The sequence below is a fragment of the Malaclemys terrapin genome, chromosome 23 (assembly GCF_027887155.1).
Source record: "Malaclemys terrapin pileata isolate rMalTer1 chromosome 23, rMalTer1.hap1, whole genome shotgun sequence".
NCBI lineage: Eukaryota > Metazoa > Chordata > Testudines > Emydidae > Malaclemys > Malaclemys terrapin.
This window is the reverse complement of record NC_071527.1, coordinates 10,072,405-10,092,724: the sequence shown is the minus strand read 5'-3', so window position 1 is coordinate 10,092,724 and position 20,320 is coordinate 10,072,405. Positions and strand designations below refer to the sequence as shown.

At 54.7% G+C, this 20,320-nt stretch overlaps 1 long non-coding RNA gene and 1 pseudogene across 1 annotated transcript; one reads left to right on the top strand and one right to left on the bottom strand.

Moving 5' to 3' along the window:
* Positions 1-20,320, bottom strand: part of LOC128828370 (cAMP-dependent protein kinase catalytic subunit alpha-like) — a 99,448-nt pseudogene that overhangs the window by 26,133 nt on the left and 52,995 nt on the right.
* LOC128828374 (uncharacterized) lies at positions 12,120-15,891 on the top strand. Its single transcript, XR_008443184.1, has 2 exons — positions 12,120-12,209; positions 15,475-15,891. It is a non-coding gene; the product is annotated as an uncharacterized LOC128828374 (long non-coding RNA).

Genomic DNA, 20,320 nt, shown 5'->3' with positions numbered 1-20,320 from the left:
ACCCCTTGGAAATCTTAGACACTGTCGGCAAACCCCCAGGAGTCTGCCGACTACAGGCTGAAAACCATCGGACGAAACGAACACGGTGGTCTCTGCTGGCTTTGGAATCTCTTGACAGATGGCCTTGTGGTAAAGGCAGGGGACTGGGATTCGGGAGATTTGGGTTCCATTCACAATTTGGACACTGACTTCCCCTCAGCTCCCTGTCTGTACAATGGGGCTAAGAATCCCTCCATTGTCTGTCTGCTCTCTTTAGATTCAAAGCTCTTTAGGGCAGAAACTCTTTGTAGGTGTCTGAGGGCCTCGGATCGGGTCATCACGTGCTACTATAATACAAACCCATCCAATTCTTAACCAGGTAAAGACTAACCAGAAGGAACGCAGGAGCTTCTGTTCTTCCTGTCTCATCCCACAAGAGCGAAGGGACACTCACATAGAATTAAAAGGTAGGGAATTCTAAACCAATAATAGGAAACACTTTTCAATTAGCCTGTGGAACTCACCACCACATGAACTTGAGACCAAAACCAGCCTGGACAGTCACGTGGATAAAGACTATCCAGGGCTAGAATTTAAATTGCAACAATAATTCTGGAATGGATATTAAACCTTGTGCTTCAGAGTTTAAGCTGAAATACTAGACATCAGGATGAGACTTATGGCGGTGGAAAGTAACCCCCCCCACACCTCCAACTGTTACTGTGGGGTTCTTTACCCTTCCTCTGCAGCCTCTACTGCTGATGCTACATGGACATCAGGGCTGACCCAGTCTGGCAATTGCTACATTCAGGTTATTTTTCCATGTTGGCTGTCGCTGCCCCGGGACATTAGAGGATCATGACGGAGAAGCTGCTTGATGGGATGGCACAATGGGAACAGAGGGCCCATGGGAATCTCCTCAACCGCACACTATCAAAAGTCTGAGGTAACACTGAGCTCTTTAATTAGCACTTTTCATCCGCAGCTCTCAAAGTGCTTCATAAAGGAGGCTCAGTATCACAAGCCCCATTTTACAAATGGGAAAACTGAGGCACGGGGAAGGGACTTGCCAAAGGTCATAGCTGGGAATAGAACCCAAGTCTCCCAAGTCTCCTATGCACTAGGTGGCACTGCCTGCCAAAGCAGCTTGCAAGGTCACAATGCTGCACTGTTTGGTTTGCAGGGGAAGGTTTAAAAAACAAACTGTTCTCTTTGGAATTTCTTAATTTCTAGGGACTTTGGGGTATGTAACAGCCTTGTTTTACAGCCCCTAAATTCAAGATCTAAATCAACCCCAGCCCTGTCTACACGGGGATATGCCCCCTCCTCTACCCCACCCAAACAATTCTAACCAGTTTTAAAACCAGCTGGAGCCAGAGCATTGACCAGGCTCCGACAGCTCCAACCATCGGTTAAGGTGGGCCTGGGCCGTGCCAGGACTCCAGCCACTTTTCAGAACCAGTGAAAAGTTGGGGGGGAGGGGAAATTTTCACTGGTCTTCAAATAAATCTCTCTAAAATCTTTCCTTGCAGCGAGAAAATTCATAGCTGCATTGAGTTTAGCGATCCCTTCTGGCCTTAATGATCATCATCATTCTAGACTGACCTCCTGCAGAACCCAGGCCAGGGCGTTCCACCCAGTCACACCTGAATCCAGCCCAACAAATTGTAGGAGAATAAGAGCAGATCTTTTAGAAAGAAACATCTAGCCTGGATTTAAAGACTCCAAGTGATGGAAGATTCACTGCATCCTTTGGTAAGCTGTTTCCATGGTCAATTCCACTCCTTGTTAAAAATTTGCTCTTCATTATTTCCAGTTTGAATTTCTCAAGCATCAACTTCCAAAGGATGAATTGTCTTGCCTTCATCTACGAGATGAAAGAGCCCCTGCTATCAGAAATCTTCTCGTAGTGTATTTATCGATAGTGATCAAGCCACCTTCTCTTTGTTAGACTGAACAGATTGAGCCTCTTACCTCTCTCACTCAGACCTAGTAGATCTTTTCTGAGCCCACTCTACTCCCCACCCCTCATCTGATTTAAAGCACAGACACCAGAATGGGACACAGTTCGATGGTGAGAGGCTAGAAACAGATTGTGCAACTGGCCAGGTGAATTTCCCTGTCCCACGCTCAGTCAGATGCAAGAGAACATTAACCAAACAGCATCAACTGTGAACATCGGTAACATTTTTAGACACTAGGACACATGTATATGAGTTTTATGTTGACAGCGTCCCTTGAATTTCCTCAGGCTGCCTGTTGCAAGAGACGTAGGAGCCAGAATCCTCTTACACTGGGGCTGGAAAAATGATCTTAAGTAATAGCATAACATGCTTGTGAAAAAAGAACAGGAGTACTTGTGGCACCTTAGAGACTAACAAATTTATTAGAGCATAAGCTTTCGTGGACTACAGCCCACTTCTTCGGATGCATATAGAGTGGAATAAATGCATCCGAAGAAGTGGGCTGTAGTCCACGAAAGCTTATGCTCTAATAAATTTGTTAGTCTCTAAGGTGCCACAAGTACTCCTGTTCTTCTTTTTGCGGATACAGACTAACACGGCTGCTACTCTGAAACCTGATGCTTGTGAAAAGGGTATCACATCTAGCATGTGGCCTGCATAGAGGATGACAGCTTACTAGTGCTACCAGCTAATAGCTATCACCCCTTCAGGTGACATGGTAGAGACCTCACTTGAGCACTGAGACTCCTGGGTTAAAACCCTGCCAGGACGGGGTTTGCTATAATATCATCCATGCTGAGAACTAAAAGACCGTCCCAGAAATCAGAATTCTCACACTGGAGTAGTTACAGGGGACAAATTCTCCCACAGGTCACACTGGTGTAACAACCAAGGTACCAGGGCGATAGAGGCACCCCAGCAGAGTTACACAGGTGCCACAAAAGAATTTGAACCCACTGTTTTGATATTTACTGAGACCAGATCATGAAGCAAACCCCTCAGGGAGGCAACATAACTAAGAGCTGCACTCATCTCCTCTAGACAATTCAGTCTCTTGTCCCTTTTCCCTTCTGCCTCCCCCCCAAATCAGTCAGTTCCTTGTTCCTGCCCCTGACTCCACACATCTCATACACTTCCCCTCACATCCTGCTCACCCCTGAGGAGCAGCTGGGGGTGGTTGAGTCCCAGGGAGGATGGGACCTGGATTGTGACTCAAGAGACTGAAGTTCAATTCCCAGCTCTGCCTACAGCTCCTTGTGTGACCTTGGGATAGTCACTTCCCCCGCCCCGCTCTGTGCTTCAGTGTCCAGATCTGTGAAATAGGGATAATACTCTCTTGCCTCACTGCGAGGATCGAGTCTGTTAATGACCGTGAGGGGCTCAGATCCTACGTTAATGGGAGCCAGACAAACCCCTAGATCGGTCCACACACACACCTTCCCAACCCCCAATACAGACCACTGGCGCTTAACAATCCCATTGGAAGGCACTGCCCTCAAGATCACGGTTCAAATCACTGGAGGAAAGAAGAGACCATTCCTGCCCCACCCCCAGCCATGTACCCCAACACATCCCGAGCCGCAAAATTCATTCGAAGACTCACCACCCTCCATCAAGAAATTCAGAGTCAAGGCCCCAACCCTTTCTGGGAGGCTCCTCCCACAACCCTACTCCAGGACATCACAGAGATGAAAGCATGTTCCCATGGCAACCACCAATCCCAATCTTTTTAAATCCAAACCACTTAATTTTCCTTCTTTTACTTACTTAGTGGATTTAGTGCTGGGATTGGGGCCTGACTCCCACCCCTGGAGAATGAGGCTTCTGGGTCCCCCCTAAAACAGGGGTAGGAGGGCATCCCACCACCCCCGCACACAGATAAGGGCTCGGTTCCAAGGGGCCCATCCAATCCTTGGTCTCCCTGCCAGCCAGGGGCCCAGTCAGTGCCGATGGGGTGGTGACACTGGATATCCATGCAACTTGGACTGACCCGAGACCCAAACCCTTTCCACGGGCCGGTGAACGGGGCATCATAGGGGACCTCGGGCCAGCTCTGACCTGCTACTACAGGGTACGAGTGACGGAAGTGACCCATATCCTATGGGGCAGAACAGGACCTGGGGCATGGGAATAACCAGCACCCCCTAGAGGGGAAAGACCCTGTGTCTGCATATGTGTCCCATTCCCCACCCCAGCAGGACCTTGGCCCCCACCCCAGCTCACCTCTGGCCTCCATCTTACTGGCCCAGCCTGTGGCCTCCTCTGCGCTTGGCCTATGGCTCCTTGGCAGGGCCAGTCCACCCGGGCCCTGTGCCTGCCACTGCAGGGGGTCCCCGGCACTGCCAAGCATGGGGCAGACTGGCCCCACCAGGGAGCCGTAGCTGGGGGACAAGGGTGGGGGCCACCCAGGATCTGAGCCCTCTGGGACTACATAGATGGGCGTGGGCAGCCCAGGGGAGCCAATGTGGGGTGGGCATAAGGGCTTGGCCCCATGGGGGCTGGAGGGCCGAGGCCAGGGGATCTGCCCCTGCACAGGGCTGGGAGGGCAACAGCTTTAAAGCAGAGGAAACTCCAAGCGATACGAGGGGCAAGCAGACACCCCTTGGAAGCAACACAAACCTCACAGGCTGCAGTCTGGGGCAGGGGCAGCAAGTGGCATAAAAAAATCCTTTCCCCTCCCTCCAGACGGTGTGTGTGTGTTTGTCCTACCGATGGACGGGCCATTGCTGTCAGACAAACGGCAGCAGCAATCTCACGTGATGCGGGTTTGCCAGAGGGCGATCGCTGCTCTCTGCCTCAGGAAGATCCATGCCAGGCTGGCATTCTTCCCCTGCTTTTCCAACAAACTCCCTCCAAGAACCAAGTGCGTCAATCAAGCCAGCCGATTTCTCTCTCTAGCATCCACTTACCCCTCAAGTTTTATTTAACCAGATCTTTTGCATCATAGAGGGAGGCTGGTGCAATGGTTTGAGCACTAGCCTGGGACTTGGGAGATCCTGGCTCAATTCCCTGCTCTGCCCCAGACTAACTTTGGGCAGTCATTTAGTCTGTGCCTCAATTTCCCCATGCTACAGAGGGGGATGATAGCACTTCCTTGCCTCACTGGAAAGACTGGAAGATAAATATATTACCAGTTGTGAGGCGCTCGGATACTATAATAACCAGAGCCAGATAAGGACCTTAGACAGAAAGATAACGCACTTCCTTATTGTCCAGACATTTTTTATCCCCTCATTTCTTCTTCGACAGCATTAAAGAAAAAGCAGCTCAGCAGCTCTTAGTCATTTTAACATCCTTAATTTTATCTCCCTATCCATCAACAAGACTTAATGCACCTCTGCTACGGACCTATTTTACTCCTGAGGTCTGCAAAATCCCCGTTTTCCCTTTACCCTTTTTGTGATTTTCTGCTCTGGCTGCCTCTCCAGAGATCTCCTCAACCTTTCCTCATCACTCAAGAGTCAGAGTTGAACCCTGGCGTGATTCCATTCTGCCTCCCTGAAATACCCACCACAATTCAACTGGGATTTCTTCATCTTCACTTCCTGTCCTAAATTCCTAGGCCCACTCCCTCCCATTCCCTGTTACACTGTAGCTGCTCACAGAGAGGAAGCGAGATGGTGCCGGGGGAAGGTGTAGTGCAGGCAAAGGGGAGGGGTCCCCGGTTTGATCCCTCCTGGGACTCACTCTGACCTCTCGGGACATGCCTGAGGCCCTGGTGACTCAGTTTGCCCAATGCCAGCAATCGCCTCAAGGCTCACACAGACCCTAATTCATCCCAGCAGAGCCAGAGTAGGATGGGCAGCCTTTTCCATACTAATCCCACACCACACCCAGGGGGCAGACAAACACCCACTGCCCTTGCACTGTTGCTCAATGCAAGCATCTTTGATCTATGCCCAATATGGCCCAGTTTGCCCAGCTGAAAGCAACTGCTCCAAGATGGGGAGAGCTTAGATACATGGTCAGGCTGGTCTTCACTGCACGGTTAACTCAGGTGCAGCCCTTAACTCAAGTCGCCTCCAGTCCACCCACAAATCGGCTGGCCCGAGAGATGCTAAGGGCGACAGTGCGAGTTAGCCCAACTCATCAGCTGCCAAGACAACTGCTCTGTAGGGTAGACACAGGCCAACCTCCCTCAAGTGCTACTAGTCCTCCAACGGCGTCCCACGATTCCCTCCTGCCAGAGGGACAGAGGTGGCCAGAGAGGACAGACAAGCTCTCCCACAAGTCACTGGGAAAATCCATCCAGCGGCTCAGTTTACTGCAGTTCTAAGAGCCACGGGAGGTGCTCACAGGAGTCCTAGAGACGCACACGAGCGAGGATGAAGAAGCTCGCGTGTTCGACTGCAGCAGGACCGCTCGCACTCGAGCTCAGACAAATGAACACTGTGGCTGAGACAGCCCCTCGACGGGTCTGAGCCAGAGCACCCTCCCCATCCTGCCAGCACACAGCCCAGCAGCGAGCCCGGCAGGTTTTCCATTACATACAGATGCCCCATCGAGAGCTGCGGAAGGTCCCCATTTAACCCCAGAACAGGGACATTGCAGGTAGCGCAGACCTCCCCACACCCCAGCCTCCTCCAACATTCATCAAACCCTGCAAGGATTGCAGGCCAGCTCCCCTCGAGGGCCTCAAGGCTTCCCCACATGTCCCCCACGTGTGCCCAGAACACACTTCACTAGGAAAGAAGCTTCCCCCACACACCCTGCTCAATCCCTAATGAAAGGCTTGGATGATCCTAGAAATTAGAGTCACTTCGTGCCAGATCTGCCCCTGCATCTCAGCTCCTAAAATCTCCAGCTGATGTTTAGTGTTGCTTATGGCCTAAAAAGCCCTCCATGGCCTGGAACCAGCCTTCCTGTGCGGGCCTCCCCCACTCCATACTGCCCCAGCTGCTGGCAGTAGTGTCCCCAAGCTATCAGGAAGGGAGTGGCTGGCAGGGAGTTCTCTTCTACGTCATCAAGACTGTGGAACATGCTCCCCACTACAATGACCATATGGAAAAGTGAAAGTGCCCCCCGGCAAGATGAGAGGGTCTGGGAAGTGGGCTGGCCACCTCTGAGGTACAAGAAATGGGACACCCAGTATGACCCTGAGCCCATAAAATTGGCCAGCTGGCCATGTATACTGGACCGATTTCCCAGGACAGCTACTTCAAAAAATGGGGAAACCTGGACCAGTGGCAACCCCAGCAGGGAGAGGGCTGAGGGTTTGCTTCCTAGATGAAAGGGCAGAAGGGAGCCCTGGGCGGCGGCTGCCGGGCTCAGTTCCGGCTGGACCGATCATGTAACGCTGCCAGGTTTGAAGCTGTAGGGCTGGTGGTGTAGTACGGCCTAGAACCTTCGACAGGTGTCTTTTTAAAAGCAAAATATGTAAGGGCAGTGCCGGCCCTGTCCCAGGCACATTTAATAATTAACTTGTGATAGGAAATGCCCGTCTCCCCGGGGAATCGCTCGGTGAGAGCCAGCCGATGGCAGGAGCACATGCAGGCTGGGAGATCAGCTCCCTGAGCATCGCTCTATGGGTGATGGGGGGGTGTGTATGTGTGAAAATTCCACTGTGCAAACCCCAGAGGCAGCGCCTCAGGCGAGCCCAACACTGAGGCTCCAGCAGATTTCCAAATTTGGGAGTTTCTGATCCCAAAGCGCCCCCTACAGGCTAACACCTGCAACCAGCACAGCAAGGCACTCAGCGGGGTAAGCTGCTCCGGGCAGAAAGACATGGCCACATGGTAGATGCCTCCCGGGTTCACACTATAATGCGGCTGCCAAGAGCTTGTTTGCCACGGGAAGGACCCTGCCAGCCCTGTGCAGACGCCAAGGAGAAGAGCCTGGCGTGATGCAGGGGGCTCCACGGGGAGCATGGCAGCGTCAGGGAAGGCAGTAGCCATTTCTCAGTTGTGGTGAGCAGCGCTGAACACCAGGGGGGAAATTCAGGACTCCTGGGTTCTATCCCCAGCCCTGGATCTAGTGGGGCAGCCTGACTCCACACACCCAACAAAACAAGGCTCATCGCTCAGAAACCAGCCTGGGAACTGACCTCCAAGCCCAGTGCAAAGAGGCCTACAGGTGGCAGTGCCACAGCCCGTCTGCCACAGCACAGAGAACTCCACAATCAGCTCCTTACCACTGCCCGCCCGCTCCACTGGGAGCTGGTTAGAACCAGGCTTCTGCTGCAGACCTGGCTGCCAGGTGAAACTGAGCAGTGGTGGCAGGAAACAGACGTTTTCAGCAGATGCTGCTCAGTTCTCTTGGGACGGTGGTTGCCCGTGGTTAGGGAGACGGGCAAGTCACCCCCCTCCACCAACAGTGGCATCTCAATGGACACAGGAACCCCCTAATCCCAGACTGGCAGAGTCTAGACTCAGAGAACGTCACTAAGGGGTTACTGCACCTGCCTCGGAGCCAGCCGGGAGATAGGCGACTGGCACGTGCACAGTGGTATACTGGGCAATCCAGCGTGGCACTGCCCGCAGCCCTGACTCTGCAAACCCTAATGCCACATGGGGAGCGTTACTCATGGGAGGAGAGTTACGCCCGTGTCCTTGCAGGATCGGAGCCCAAGTTCCTCACAGAAAACGGATATAAAACAACATAAAAAGCTCAGACGGTGCTTTCACCGAGTCAATGGGCCAGGGGCGCAGGTAGCGTGAATCGCATGGCTGTATTGACTTGAAAACTACATTACACCAGCTGAGGATCTGGCCCCATTGACGCCAATGGCCCGAGGGTGATTTGCACCCGCTGGGGAGCCGGCCCTGTATCTCCAAGGCTTAACTTTGTTTTCTTAAGTACCACCAGGCTCAAGGGAGCAGCCGACTGTGGCCCAGCAGCCCTGGCGCGGGCCATCGCCCAGGGGTGAAGATGGGAGCATCCAGCTCGTGCCAAGGTCACCGTTCGCCGCACACTAATCCCAGCGTGCTCTGCCTTGGGGCGGGGGGGGGGGGGGGGGGACGACGGGGGGGGGGGGACTCCAACCCATCCAGGCCTCGTCCCAGCCCTTCTGCTTCTCAACTTCACCTTTTCTTTTTTGGCTGTCACAAGGAGGAAGCCAGGAACACCTGTGCTCACAGGCAGGTTAGCAAGGCAGCCCAGGAGGCGGCTCAGCCAGGGGAGAGCTTAATCGACCTTCATTACATGGAGAGTCTTTAAACCATAGGGACTGGCTCAGACCCAAGGTCCATCTAGCCCAGGATCTGCTGCCAGCTGCCAGCACCAGCTGCTTTGGAGAAGGTGCAAGACCCCTGTCGAGATGAGATCACCTGCCAGAGGGGAGATGCCTCCTTGCCTCTGTCAGAGGGCGGCTCATGCTCTGAAGAGAGAAGGTCAATAGCCTTTCCAGCCACCTTGGTGAATTTTCTTACCCCTCACTATTATCACTCTGTCCACCTAAATGTCTTATTGGGTTCTGAATCCTGGTGTCTCTCAGAAACACAACATGGTATGACAATCAGGTGGCAGTGAGTTCCACAAGTTAATAGCACAACAGGACACCCTCTTTGCTCAGTTTTCAATTCGCTGACATTTTGGCAAATGCTTGTGCCTCACAAGGCAGGCTGAGCAGAGGAAGGGTGGTCCAGTGGTTAGAGCGCTTACCCTGCCTGACCTGGGTTTGAATCTCAGCTCCCGCCAGACTCCCTGAGGGTGTGTCTACACTGCAATAAAAGACGTGTGGCTCAGCCACAGCTGGTCCAGGTCAGCTGGCTCAGGGGCTAAAAACTGCACTGTAGACATTCGGGCTGGAGCCGGGCTCTGAACCCCAGCGAGGAGGGAGAGGTTCAGGGAGCGAGGCCTCTCACCGCACCTGTGCAGTACCTGGGACCGATCTCAGCATGGTGCTACCACAATTCAAAAATCACTGCTGGGCACAGAGTGGGTCTAGTGGGTTAGAGCAGGGGTGAGGCAGACTGTCAGAACTCCTGGGTTCTGTTCCCAACCACAGGAGGGCAGTGGGGTCCAAGGGTTAGAGAGGCGCAGAACTAGCAGCCAACTGGGACTGGCCTCTGCCACCAACTTGCTCTTTTACCTCAGGCAAATCACTGCACCTGGGAGCCTCAGTCTTCCCCAACCTCCTCCCCCGTTTGTGAACAGCCACTGACCCCCCACCCCCCACATGCATACTGGGGCCTAACACTGACAGACGCTGCTGGGTGCGGTGGCAGCTCTGGGTCTGATCGCAACAGACGCCCTCTTCCCCTCACAGAGGCCACTGGATGGTCCCATTTTATACTGCCAGCCTGCTCCTCTCCCTTTACAGCACCAGCCCCCGATCAGCAAACATTCATTTACTAGCAAGTTTTGGGGAGCCGAGACCCAGGACCCCTAGGGCTGGTGCTCCCTGAACCAGCAGGACAAGTTGCAGGCAGCGCTACCAGTGGGACTTGCATCCAGGCAATGCAAAGGGAGATGGGATCAGCTAACTGTTCTCAGCTTATGGCTAGAGAGGCGTGAGGGGAAACAGCAATTAAGAGGGGATGTGTAGGAGTGGGAAGATGAAGGAAGATGGGGGATCCCAACAAAACCACCCCTGCAAATGCGTCCAACACCTGGTTGGAGAGATCAGGGTGCAATACCCCAGGGCAGTGGTCCTCAACCTTTTTTCATTTACAGACCCCTAAACATTTTTGAATGGCGCTGCAGGCCCCTTTGGAAATTTTAGCCCCTGGGGCTCCGCAGACCACAGGTTGAAAACCACTGCCCTAGGGTCCCCACAGCCCCAACCTGCCCCCTCCCCCTGGGGCATAGGGCCAGAAAGAGACACCTTAAATGTGAATGGAGAAGGGTATCCTAGATCAGTGGTTCTCAAACTCGGGCCACTGCTTGCTCAGGGAAAGCCCCTGGCGGACCGGTTTACCTGCTGCGTCCGCAGGTTTGGCGGATCGCAGCTCCAGGCCAATGGGAGCTGCAGGAAGCGGTGCGGGCCAAGGGACTTACTGGCCACCACTTCCCGCAGCCCCCATTGGCCTGGAGCGGCGAACCGTGGCCACTGGGAGCTGCGATCCTCCGAACCTGTGGACGTGACAGGTAAACAAACCAGCCCCGCCTGCCAGGGGCTTTCCCTAAACAGCTGGAGTTTGAGAATCACTGGTCTAGACAGACCCCTCCAGACACACAATGAAGTGCAGTGGGTGGGGGCGCAGGCAACAGCAAAGTGCAGCAGTGTGGGGCATGGAGGAACAGGGCAGGGGTACACAGGTGGGAAAGAGGCTCTAGGGCTATGGGCTCACGGAGCGGGGGGGAATGCAGCCAGGCCAGCACAGAGCTGCTGGGTGTCCCAGGCAGGCTGAAAGGGGGGGGGGGTTCCCACAACAGCCTGTCCTCTCCACACTCACCCTGCCCGGATTCACCAGGCCTTTCTCCAGAGCTGCTAAGGCCTGCTCCCCCAGGCCCGGGCACACTGCTCTCCCCAGCCCAGTACAGCCTAACGCAGGCGGGTCCCGTATTCACCACTACTACCCCTGGATCCCCGATCCCCCGCACTTACTGTTTCCCCCCTCCGCACTCCTCCCCCCAGGCCCCGCGCTCTCCCCCCCCCCGACCCCGAACTCTCTCCATCCCTCCCAGGGCCCCCGATCCCCCCACCAGGCCTCCCATTCCCGGCTCCCCCCCCGGGTCCCACACTCACCCCACTCCCCACAGGGGTCCCGATCCCCCCGCCGAGTCCCTCCCTCTCCCCACTCCCCCCGGGGGCCCCGATCCCCCCGCCGAGTCCCGCCCTCTCCCCACTCCCCCCAGGGGTCCCGATCCCCCCGCCAGGCCCCGCGCTCTCCCCTCTCCCCACTCCCCCCGGGGGCCCCGATCCCCCCGCCAGGCCCCGCGCTCTCCCCACCCCCCACTCACCGCTCTCCAGCTCGCCGCCCTTCTTGGCCGCGTTGCCCGCCGGAGGCTGAACTGGAGCCGCCGAGACCGGTATCACCTCCCCTCCCCCAGTGGCGGCGGTTGTGGTTGTGGTTGTGCATCGGACTCAGGACCCCGCCCCAGCCCGGCGCCCATTGGCCGAGCAAGGCAACCTGGCGCACCAATGGCCGACTGCCGCCACCACAGGCGCCAACTTTTGTTGGCGCGGGTGGGTGCTCGCGCCCGCCCCGCCACCCCGGCTCCGACTCCGCCCCCTCCCTGCCCCTTTGGATCCCTCCCCAAAGCCCCGCCCTGGCCCCGCCTCTTCCCCAAGCGCTGCATTCCTCCCCCCCCAACAGCTGTTTCCCAGCGCAAGCGCTCGGCGTGCAGCAGGACGCTGCAGCCCGCTCATGGGAGGAGGCGGAGGTGAGCTGGGGTGGGGAGGGGAGGGATGGGATGGGGTGGGGGATGAATTGAGGGCTGTGGAAGGATGGATAAAGAGAGCTTCCACCTGAAAAGGGAGGGGAAGGGGGGTTGGGGATGAGGTGAGGGGTCAACATTTGTACCCCCCCACACACACTCCTGGGTCTGCCAGGGGAGCATGATCAGGCCCCAACTTTATAACCAGGCCAGGATCAACCCCTCCCCCCACCACTATCCAGCCAGAACCCTTAGAGTTTGCAATCATGGAAGGGGGAGCCCATGACCGCGCTTAGAGCCCAGAATCAGTGCCCCCAGCATCCTCCTTAAGAGCCCAGAATCAGGGCCCCCAGCACTCTTAAGGGATACAGAATCAGGCCCCTTAGCAACCAAGTCAGGGATGCAGAATCAGTGCCTCCTCAAGCCCCCTTTTATTTATCCAGAACTCCCTCCTCTCACTTTGCAATCAGGGAAGGGCAGGGGGTCATGAGTCCCTTGGATCTCCATAAGAGCCCCCACTTGCATCATCAGTAGGGTTTTAATCAGGACCTTCAGCACAGCCCTTTCCCACTTGAGCTAGAAGAATAATGCCATAAGCTAGCAACAGCAGTAGTAGGCTGTTATCCTCAGGGGGGTGGGGACAGGACCATGCTTTTGCCACCATGTTACAAATAGGTGGCTGAGGGCTCCATACTTTAAACCAGTGGTCTCCAAATGTTTTTGATCGCGCACCCCTATCAATAAAAATTTTTTGAGCACGCATCCCCTGCCGTGTTGAAGCAAAAAAAAAAAAAAAGCCGCTTGGACTCCTGCCTGATGCACTCCTCCTGCCATGCACCCCCAAGTATCCTCTTGCATGCCTCCCTGGGGTGCGCATCCCCTACTTTGGAGACAACTGCTTCAAACAAATGCTGGGTGAGCAAATCTCCCCCTAGTGGTTGGACCCAGCCACAACACCCTGCTACAGAGTCCCAGTAACCAATGCGCTCCTAGAGGCCTGGGCACTGATCAGGTCAGGTCACGCCCTGCAGCATGAGGATCAAAGCCAGCGTCGCTGCAGATGCTGCTAGTGGATAAAAGGTCTAGTTCTTTACTGAACTAAATCCCAAATTCACAGCTGTGGAAACAGAGGCACAGAGTGATTCTTCCGCTTCCCACAAGGAGTGAATGGCAGAGGCAGGAATAGGACCCAGGAGTCCCGACTCCCAGTCCCTCTGCTCTAAGTGCTAGATCCCACTGTCCTCCCTGAGCCAGGGAGACAACCCAGGAGTCTAAGCGTCAACCAGCTCTAACCATTAGGAACACTGTCCCCAACATCGGCTCCCATGGCAACGCTCACCTGAACCTCCCAATCTGCCACAGGTGGGAGAACATCTCCCTGCCAGGGATGTGTTCCATCACCATGTACAGATTGGAGTTATCCTAGAAGGAAATGCAGCAGCAATGGAGTGCAAGGGGCAGGGCCGGCTCCAGGGTTTTGGCTGCCCCAAGCAGCCAAACAAACAAACAAACAAAAGCCGCGATCGGTATTGCTATCTGCGGCGGCAATTCGGCGGGAGGTCCTTCGCTCCAAGCAGGAGTGAGGGACCGTCCGCCGAATTGCCGCTGAACAGCTGGACATGCTGCCCCTCTCAGAAACGGCCGCCCCAAGCACCTGCTTGGTAAGCTGGTGCTTGGAGCCGGCCCTGGCAAGGGGGCCCCCCGTCAGCGCCTGTGATACCAGGATGAAACTGCTCCCCACATCCCTGCTCCGTTATTAGCCCCATCCCTTTCAAGGCGCTAACTACACATGTCTCAAGGGAGCCTGATGCACTGGCCTGGCTTCCACACAGCACACAATGCACTGCACCCACTGCCTGCGAGATAACAGCCTACTACTGCCGCCAGCTGCTGCTGTTACTCCTTTAGCTCAAGGGCCAGAGGGGCTGAGCTGTGGTGCCGAAGGTCCCAGGCACACACCTGCAGTGGGAGTTGCTGCACAGACGCGGCTGGGGAATAGACTCACTAATGAGAGGGCGCCAGCTTTATTTGCTTGGAGTATTTAGTGCTAGAGCCCTAGAAAATCCAACCGCTCCCCATACCTCTGGTCTAGGGGCAGGGACGGGCAGGTCCAAGAGGGATTTCCCAGCTGCGACGACTATGATCAAAGGGGAAACCCAACCTGCCGCCAGGTTGGACACCCCAAAGGAGCAAAAGCAGGAAGTGAAACTTCTCAAAAGCAGAGTGTGAAATTGACCAGGCTGGCTTCATCCTCCCCAGCGCCTGCAAAGTCAAAGAGCAGCCTCCGAAGTAACTCCGCTGAGCCCAACAAAGCCATTCCACTAGTGAGACCCTACCCGGCTCAGTGGTGAGAAAATTAGCACTAAGCACCCATGCACACGCCAGCGGAGACCACTGCCCCTGCCCTCAAGCCCAGGGTCAATTTCCAGCTAGCCCTGGAGAGAGGGTCCAGGCGGGACATGGGCTGAGCACCCCATGCTGTATGGTTGGAGGCCTTTTTCTGCAGCCAGATTAGGAGAGCAGGAGCCAAGAAGCAGAAAGTAACATCCTCACATTCCATCTAAATTATATCAGAACAATGGAATACCGGGCTGGTAAGAAGGCTCCTGTCCTAATAGTGCCCAGCATCACCAGGCAAAGAAACAGATCTTAGGATGCTCAAAGGAATCACTTAGCAGCAGTGTGGGTGCGAAATCTCTACGTCTTGATTGTTTTCCCTTGCTGGTCCCCACTTCTCTATTGTTTATCTGTCTGCTTCTTTGATTGTTTCTGTTACATAACTAATTTTGCCAGGTGTACATCAGCGAAGGTGGTGGCGTACAACTGGGTAAAGAATTGTTTCACACTATGTTCGGATTGGTCAGAGAATTATTTTGTAATACTTCAGTAAAATGATTGGTTAAGGTAGAGCTAAGCAGGGCTCAAATTTCACTATATAAACTGGGTCCAAAAGGAAGTTTTGGGAAACCAACTCCAGGACACAGCCCAGCATCAGCACTGCCAGACCTCAACACCCTGCCAATGACACCATGCAGAACCTGGAGCCCCAGGATGAGCTGATCCTGACTGGCCAGCAGGGAAAGTTAGTTTGCCTTATTGGGAGTGATGGGCATTGTACGAGTAGCGTGTGTATTCTGTTCTGGTAACTGTGATGAAGTGGGGGGGTTTCTTGTTTTTTTTTCAATGGTTTGCATGCAGAGGGGGTGGGACACAGTTTCCCTGGGTGTTACTGGTTTAAGGAGGTGATGGGAGAGGGAGTTTGTTGTTACAGAGGACTGGGGACGGAACATGGGACCCTGGCCAATGGCCTGGAGAATGGATACCCCAGGGACTGGTGACCAGGAGTCCTAACTGGTTCTGGCCAGTGGGAAGACAATGGGCTGTGAAGAGAGAACCCCGGGACCTGAACAAGTGGTTCCAGCCAGAGGACAGAAGAGAGGAAAGGCGGCCCAGGCGACCCTGTTTACCTGGAGAGAAGACAATGGACAGAGGCGGGGCTTGGAGGAGGTGATATCGGATGCCCAGCTGGGAAGCAGGGGGGCTCAGGACTGGAGAGGGAGAGCAGGCAGAGCCCACCTGGATGCAGGCGAGACTTGGATGTGTTTTGCTGAGGGAGGGCAGGCCCGAGGGCCCTGAGAGTTTCCTATGCCGTGTTCAGATGCTCAATAAACCCTCCTGTTTTACACTGGCTGAGAGTGGCTCCGGTCTAGAGAACAGGGTTGCATTATTTTCTCTGGGAGGGGAGGCCTTGGGGGTCCAGAGCAAGTGGACTCCCTGAGGGGGTCCACGGCGAGAGACAGGTGTGCTAAGGCTCAGAGAGGTGCAGTTCCAGGGGCTGGAGGGGCTTAACCCCCAAGAGAAAGTGGACCCCCGAGAAGGGCTGTCACACTGAAGGGGGTTTCCCCTAGGGACTGCACGGACCAAGAGTGGGCACGACCTGTGAGTCCATGACAGTAATTGTTAATAAACAGCGGTTAAGGATATTTCTGTGTGAGGTTCTTTCACTGGGAAAGACCCTGCAAACCTGCAGAGTGTGAGGTGACGCCCTGAGCCCACGAAGGGTGAGGCTAGGTGCCTAAATTAAGAGGGTTACGCCTTGAGCCCCAGGAGCAGGGTAAAGGTGGGTGCCCTAGAGCGTAAGGGGAACGAAGCCTGAACCCTGCTGTCTCTAAAGGGATGAAGGAAGCTCAGCCCATCCTGGTCTCCCTGCTCAGGCAGTTCTGGTCTGCGTGACATGGGCCCTCCTGACCCTCTACCAACTAAACAGGCCCCAACACCCTAGTGGTATCTTGATGGGACCCAGTCAGCACGTACCAGGCCAGACTCCTAGCTCAGCGGGGTAAATCCAGAGTAGTCACATTGATTTGAACAAAGTTCTCCCACATTTACATCTGCGGATTCAGGTATTTATTTTACGCTGTTGTAGGAGAATCGATTGGTTCAGCAAGACAGCCTGTGTAACGGAAGCCGCTGGCCCCACTGCTACTGTGTCACCCGAGAGCTACACAGCTCAGCCCCAGGCAGCCAGCACGGAGCAGGGGTGACATTTCCATTGTAGCAGCTTCTACAGACAAGGGGCTAGAGATCAAAGCTATTTACCCCAGAACGATGAGGGCCCCCAAGAAAATGACTCTGCCAGCACTGCCTGCTGCTAACACGCCCATCACCCTGGCCTCCGGGCTCCCGCAGGGGCTGCGATTTATCCTGCAGCCTCCTCTAAGCTGACGACAGTTCATTGCTACAACCCATTAACCTCAGGCTGACAGACAGGAGACAGGTCTCCCTTCAGAGCCAGTCCCTCTTTAATCAAGCCAGCCACAGGGGGTGCTGTGGAGCTCAAAGGCACAACTATCTTTGCTCTCCCCCCTACACACAGTGTGTAGCTCACAGGCCCAAAGATCCAGGTTCAGAGAAGAGGGTCCAAGCCCCATCGCCGGGCATAGGCACCAACTCAGTGGGTGCTCCAGGACTGGAGCACCCACGGGGAAAAATTAGTGGGTGCTCTGCACCCACTGGCAGCAGTCAACTGTTGACAAGGCCAGTTGGGGCCCACGGGCCCCATCAGCTGTTCGGTGGGGCTGCAGGGGGACCGATCAGCAGTTTTTTGCAGAGCAGGGAGCAGCTGCCATCTGCTGTGGTGATCAGCTGTGGCCAAAACAGCTCTTTGCGGCAGGGCTGTTTAGCTGTTTTTTTGGCCACCAGCCAATCAGCAACGGGGACTCTCCTCCTGGGGCAGGGGCTGAATGACCCGCCCCCCACAGGCGCCGCCCCCCCTAAGATAAATCCTGAAAATAGTGCCCTGGTGTGCTGGTCACTCTGTGCTGGTCATGTGAATCCTGCATTTTTGTTTGCTGTGCTGTTGTAGCCCTGTTCCCAGGAAATTAGAGACAAGGTGAGTGAGGTCATAGCTTTTATTGGAGCAACTTTTGTTGGTGAGAGAGAGAGAGAAGTTTTGGAGCTTTCACAGAGTTCTTATTCCTGAAGAAGAGTTCTGTGAAAGCTCCAAAGCGTGTGTCTCTCACCAACAGAAGCTGGTCCAATAAAAGATACATTACCTCACCCACCTTGTCTCTCTAATGTGAATAGCCTCCCTCCAAAACTGGCAGAGATGCTTGGAGGAGGGGGCGGAGAGAAGCGAGCAGTGGGCAGGTGGGAAAAGGGGCAGAGCGGGGGTGGGGCCTAGGGAGGGGGTGGAGCAGGGGTGGGGCCTTGGGAGGGGGGCCTCAGGAGGGCACCCACCTGCAAACCCAAAAGTCAGCACCTATGTCGCTGGGGCCTGAATTTTAGCTTTCACAGAAACTCCATCAGGAGGAAGTGATCCCACGTGATGGTCTCAAAGTCTCCACAAAGCCAATTGTGCGTGAAGTTAGGACTTCCCCTGAGACTCCCCTGCAAGCCAGAGCTCATGCCCTAGGGCCAGCGCAAGGGAGCCGGAAACTGAAACTGACTAGGAACGAAAGCAAAACTGAGCAGGGGGGGAAGAAGTATCAGTGTTCAAAACCTAGAGTCAAAAGCAGAACAGAAGAGACTGGAAAAGGGGATTTCAGAGAAGCAGCCGTGTTAGTCTGTGTAGCGGGGTGGTTACCCTGCTCCTGCCCTGAACGGCTTAAGATAGCCCTGGGAGTGGGCTGTGGCAGGGGAAAGGCTGGGCTGATTGGAAAGCAGCCACAGCTGTGGCTGGCTTAATGAGGGCCCAGCTGGCCCTTATAAGAGGGCTGGGACCAGCAGCCAAGACACACTCTCTCTAACTTCATTGAGAGAGAAGGATCTGGCTGCCTGGGAAGCTGAGGCAGGTACTGAGGGCAGAGGGAGCTGGGGAGCTCCAGCCTAGCAGAGCTCCAGACTGCAGGCCGAGATGAGGTCCACAAAAGGGTACTAGGACTGCAGAGGGGCAGCCCAGACCTAGGCAGAGTCAGCTGGTCTGACCCCCCTTTGCTGATGAGTGGTACAGACTGCAGTCTGCCCCAGTAAGCAGAGGCTAGATGATGACTGACAGTTGCCACTGAGGCAAGGGAGGGATAGGGGTGGGGATTCCCTGGGGAGGGGAGACCCAGACTAAGGGGGTACTGCCAGGGGGCAGCACCCTCATCTAGAAGGGCACCAGGGTCCAGGAGGGACACGGGGCCAGTGGCAGGTGAGATGGCAGCTGGCAGAGGGGGATCCTGGCTGAAAAGAGCTAATTTCCTGGACAACCAGCGGGAGGCACCGCAGCGGAGAGTCACATGCATTGTCAGTCTGTATTTGCAAAAAGAACAGGAGTACTTGTGGCACTTAGAGACTTATAAATTTATTAGTCTCTAAGGTGCCACAGGTACTCCTGTGGGGGGGGGGGGGGGGTGGTTTTTTTTTAAAAGGGGAATGATCCAAACTGATTTTTTCTTAGCTCCAAACCTGATCCCAAACGTCACGCCAGGAATGTTTGGTCTCAAGATACAAGAGACGCAGACTGTGCCCTTCGACCCCTTCAGCATAGTTTTGGTTTTAAATAGGAAACAAATCAAGGGGATTGGGGGAGGGGAGGGGGGGAGACATAACCCAGGGTCAGGCTGGCAAGGAGAGGACACCTACCTTGAAAGAATACTCTAGTTTGATGAGTAAGGGAAAGTTGATGGCCTGGAGGATCCGTTTCTCGTTGAGGGTGTGCTCAATTTGTTTGAGCTTCACTACCTGGGAGAGAGAAGGAAATAGCAACATCAGATCGTCCTCTGCTGGTGCAGCACCCCCTGCGCTTCCCACACACTCCCCTCTCCTGCATACTCACACAGGGTTCAGCTCCAAATCCCTCCCCCGCACTGGGGATTCCCTGGCCTCATGCCAGATCTCTGTGGCAGCCCGGGCGTCTCACCTTCTGTTTATCCAGGATCTTCATGGCATAGTGATTCCCAGTCTCTCTGTGTTTCACCAGCATCGCCCTCCCAAATGAGCCCGTGCCCAGGGTCTTGATTCGGTCAAACTGGCCGTGTTCTGGAAGGGGGAAAATAAAATAAATGTGATGGGGGGGGGGGGGGGCAGACTGGTCCTGAGGGCATCGGGAAGGAACCTGCCCAGGACAGTAGGATTTGCACTGCAAGACTGGAGGGGTCTTTAATGACCATGAGGGGTCAGAGCTTCGGGTTTTTATAGCTCACCAGAAAGGCAGCCCCTCCAGGGTCAGCACTGACTGACAGGAGAGTGCCTCTTACTGAGCCCCCCACTCCCTGCAGCACAGCACCCCCTAGCACAGCACGGGGGTTGTTCTTGAGAACATTGATATAAAGAATCGGCCCTGTCAACACTAGTTCTCCACCCTTCTCTTCATGTGTCATTATATAATGCCTGCATCTGTAACTTTCACTCCGTGCATCTGAAGAAGTGAGGTTTTTTAGCCACAAAAGCTTATGTCCAAATAAATCTGTTAGTCTTTAAAGTGCCACCAGACTCCTTGCTGTACTCCTGTTCTTCTTCTTCTTGTTTTTGTGGATACAGACTAACACGGCTACCACCAATTGATATGAAGAAGTAGATGTCACATTTCACCACCAGAGGGCGCCAAAGGAAACCACTACATTTTTAATGAGACTTACAGTGGATTTGGGGCACAGTGTATAACCCGGTATCTCATGTCAGCCAGCAGGTGG